The sequence below is a fragment of the Heterodontus francisci genome, chromosome 39 (genome assembly GCF_036365525.1).
Source record: "Heterodontus francisci isolate sHetFra1 chromosome 39, sHetFra1.hap1, whole genome shotgun sequence".
Classification (NCBI taxonomy): Eukaryota; Metazoa; Chordata; class Chondrichthyes; order Heterodontiformes; family Heterodontidae; genus Heterodontus; species Heterodontus francisci.
Genome location: NC_090409.1, coordinates 38,222,731 through 38,227,417, shown reverse-complemented (window position 1 = coordinate 38,227,417; position 4,687 = coordinate 38,222,731).

Below are 4,687 nucleotides of genomic sequence, written 5' to 3'. Positions count from 1 at the left end.
TGTCGGAGGGTCAGTACTGAGGGAGTGCTGCACTGTCGGAGAGTCAGTACTGAGGGAGTGCTGCACTGTCGGAGAGTCAGTACTGAGGGAGTGCTGCACTGTTGGAGGGTCAGTTCTGAGGGAGTGCTGCACTGTCGGAGGGTCAGTTCTGAGTGAGCGCTGCACTGTCGGAGGGTCAGTACTGAGGGAGCGCTGCACTGTCGAAGGGTCAGTACTGAGGGAGTGCTGCACTGTCGGAGGGTCAGTACTGAGGGAGCGCTGCACTGTCGAAGGGTCAGTACTGAGGGAGTGCTGCACTGTTGGAGGTGCCGTCTTTCAGATGAGACATTAATCCGAGGTCCCATTTGCCCTCTCGTGGGTGTAAATGATCCCGGGGCCACTATTTGGAAGAAGAGCAGGGGGGAGTTCTCCCCGGTGTCTTTGGGCCAATGTTTATCCCTCAACCATAAGGAGGCTACAAAGGGATATAGATAGGTTAAGTGAGTGGGCAAAGATCTGGCAAATGGAGCATAATGTGGGAAAATGTGAACTTGTCCATTTTGGCTGAAAGATTTAAAAAAGCATCATATTATCTAAATGGTGAGAGATTGCAGAGCTCTGAGATGCAGAGGAATCTGGGTGTCCTAGTGCATGAATCACAAAAGGTTAGTATGCAGGTACAGCAAGTAATGAGGAAAGCTAATAGAATGTTATCGTTTATCACAAGGGGAATTGAATATAAAAGTAGGGAGGTTATGCTTCAGATATACAGGGCATTGGTGAGACCACATCTGGAGTACTGTGTACAGTACTGGTCTCCTTATTTGAGGAAGGATGTAAATGTGTTGGAGGCAGTACAGAGAAGGTTTACTAGACTAATACCTGGAATGGACGGGCTGTCTTATGAGGAAAGATTGGACAGGCTAGGCTTGTATCTGCTGGAGTTTAGAAGAGTAAGAGGCGACTTGATTGAAACATATAAGATCCTGAGGGGTCTTGACAAGGTGGATGTGGAAAGGATGTTTCCCCTTGTGGGAGAATCTCGAACTGGGGGTCACTGTTTAAAACTAAGGGGTTGCCCATTTAAGACAGAGATGAGGAGAAATTTAATCTCTCAGAGGGTCGTGAGTCTTTCGAACTCTCTTCCTCAAAAGGCAGTGGAAGCAGAGTCTTTGAATATTTTTAAGGTAGAGGTGGATAGATTCTTGATAAGAAAGGGGGTGAAAGGTTATCGGGGGTTATGTGGAGGAATTAGTTCAGCCATGAACTTATTGAATGGCGGAGCAGGCTCGAGGGGCCGAGTGGCCTCCTCCTGCTCCTAATTCGTATGTTCATCACATCATGAAAAATACGGATCCCCTGGGTCATTATCACAATGCTGTTTGTGGGATCTTGCTGTGCACTGATTGGCTGCCGCCTTTCCTACGTTCCAACAGTGAGCACACTTCAAAGGAAGCTACTTCATTGGCTGTGAAGCACTGTGGGACGTCCTGAGGAGGTGAAAGGCGCCAGGGAAATGCAGGTCTGTTCTGTCTGTGGATGAGTCTCTGTGGAGAGGGAGGCGGTGGACGAGATGGTGGACGCTGGCGGTGAATGGGTTGTTTGCCTCGGACTGCGGGTCTGATGAGGTACGCACATTAATCTTTTAAAGCAGGTGCTATTAATCCGGGCAGTGGTAATGGAGTAACAACACCCAAAGGCTAAAGAACTGATGAGCTCCCATGTTCTGAGATTAGTTTCTGCGTATTGTTAATTCTGTCCGAGTTCTCAAGGGCTGTTCCTGTTCCGAAAGGTTGAAATTGGAGTTGTTTTTTTTTTGCTATGACAAATTGATTGTTTTTTTTTTTCAAAATAGCTCTGTTGAAACACGGAGGCGATGAAAATTTGCTGTGTGACAAAAGCCATTTGACCCATCGTGTCCTTGCTGAAAAAGTGCGATCGAGTCTAATCTCTCTTTTGCTCTGTGTCGCAGTAGCTTTGTACTGCTACCTGCCCTTTCAGGCAGCATTATCATAAATCTCCTTGGTGGGCTCTCCAGTGCGGTTATACCTTCCTGTAATGTGGTGACCAGAAACGTATGCAGTACTCTAGTTGTGCTCTACTAACTAGTGTTTGACACAGTTCTAATAACGTCCTTCCCGTGACTGTTGGGTCGGTGATCAGAAACACTGATCTGCACAGTGTGGGGCGTCCATTGGTTCCCCTCCAACCCACGTCGAGTGAGCACAGGAACAGGCCATTTGGCCCATCTGCTCCGTGCTGGTGTTTCTGCCCCACACGAGCCTCCTCCCACCCCCCCTCTCCATCTCGCCCTATCGCCATATCCTTCTATTCCTTTCTACCTCGTGTGTTTAACCAGCTTCCCCTTAAATGCATCGATACTGTTCACCTCAACCACTCCCTGTGTGAGCGAGTTCCACATTCTCACCACTCTCCGGGGAAAGAGGTTTCTCCGGAATTCCCCATTGGATTTATTAGTGACTGTCTTATATTGATGGCCCCCGAGTTCTGGTCTCTCCACACACAAGTGGAAACATCTTCTCTACGTCTACCCGATCGAAAACCCTTCATCATTTTACAGACCTCAATCAGGTCACCCCTCAGCCTTCTCTGTCCTGGAGAAAGGAGCCCCAGCCTGTTCAGCCTTTCCTGATAATTATAACCTCTAGGTTCTGATATCGTCCTCGTAAGTTGATCGACCTCAATCACTTGACTACGACCTTAGGTTAGAGAGCAGATGAAAGGCTGACCAGTGATTCTGTTTCTGATCACCAATTAATGGCCTCCCCCGACACCCCCACTCCCCCACCCCCTCCTCGACCACATTCCCCCCTCCCCCGCCTCCATCGTTGGAGCAGTGTACCCGTTTTGGCCTCAGGAATGGGTTCCTCCATGGATTCTCTCATCACCTGGCACCTCAAGACTGGGCAAGCTATGGGCGGAGGAGGGGTTTGCGGGTGGGCAGACTATACCTCAGCTGGTGTGTGGGAGGGGGAGGGCACGGTCAGCATCTCCAGGGAGTGGGAGGAAGAGAGCAAGCAGGTGGCCGATAGCCCCTCCTGAGAGGCTCGGACCCTCAGGAGTCGGAACTGGGCCAGTGGTTCCCAGTGCGTGAGTGGCCGGCTACATCTGGCACAGTGGGAATACAGATTTTGAGAATAGGGGGGGGTAACTGAGTGTCCAGATGTGGAGAATAGGGAGGTAACTGAGTATCCAGATGTGCAGAATGGGGGTAATTGAGTACCCAGATGTGGAGAATAGGGGGAAACTGAGTATCCAGATGTGGGGAATAGGGGGGAACTATCCAAATGTGGAGAATAGGGGGGAACTGAGTATCCAGATGTGGAGAATAGGGGGTAACTGAGTATCCAGATGTGGAGAATAGGGGGGGTAAGTGAGTATCCAGATGTGGAGAATAGGGGGTAACTGAGTATCCAGATGTGGAGAATAGGGGGTAAGTGAGTATCCAGATGTGGAGAATAGGGGATAACTGAGTATCCAGATGTAGAGAATAGGGGGTAAGTGAGTATCCAGATGTGGAGAATAGGGGGTAACTGAGTATCCAGATGTGGAGAATGAGGGTAATTGAGTACCCAGATGTGGAGAATAGGGGGAACTGAGTATCCAGATGTGGGAAATAGGGGGGTAAGTGAGTATCCAGATGTGTAGAATAGGGGGTGTGAGTATCCAGATGTGTAGAATAGGGGGTAACTGAGTATCCAGATGTGGAGAATAGGAGGTAAGTGAGTATCCAGATGTGTAGAATAGGGGGTAAGTGAGTATCCAGATGTGTAGAATAGGGGGTAACTGAGTATCCAGATGTGTAGAATAGGGGGTAAGTGAGTATCCAGATGTGGAGAATAGGGGGTGTGAGTATCCAGATGTGTAGAATAGGGGGTATCTGAGTATCCAGATGTGTAGAATAGGGGGTAACTGAGTATCCAGATGTTGAGAATAGGGGGTAAGTGAGTATCCAGATGTGGAGAATAGGGGTAACTGAGTATCCAGATGTGTAGAATAGGGGGTAACTGAGTATCCAGATGTGGAGAATAGGGGGTAAGTGAGTATCCAGATGTGGAGAATAGGGGTTAGGTGAATATCCAGGTGTGGAGAATAGGGGGTAACTGAGTGTCCAGATGTGGAGAATAGGGTGTAACTGAGTATCCAGATGTGGAGAATAGGGGGTAAGTGAGTATCCAGATGTGTAGAATAGGGGGTAAGTGAGTATCCAGATGTGTAGAATAGGGGTTAACTGAGTATCCAGATGTGGAGAATAGGGGGTAACTGAGTATCCAGATGTGGAGAATAGGGGGTAAGTGAGTATCCAGATGTGTTGAATAGGGGGTAAGTGAGTATCCAGATGTGTACAATAGGGGGTAACTGAGTATCCAGATGTGGAGAATAGGGGGGTAAGTGAGTATCCAGATGTGTAGAATAGGGGGTAACTGAGTATCCAGATGTGTAGAATAGGGGGTAACTGAGTATCCAGATGTGGAGAATAGGGGGTAAGTGAGTATCCAGATGTGGAGAATAGGGGGTAAGTGAGTATCCAGATGTGTAGAATAGGGGGTAAGTGAGTATCCAGATGTGTAGAATAGGGGGTAACTGAGTATCCAGATGTGGAGAATACGGGGTAGCTGAGTGTCCAGATGTGGAGAATAGGGAGTAAGTGAGTATCCAGATGTGGAGAACAGGGGGTAAGTGAGTA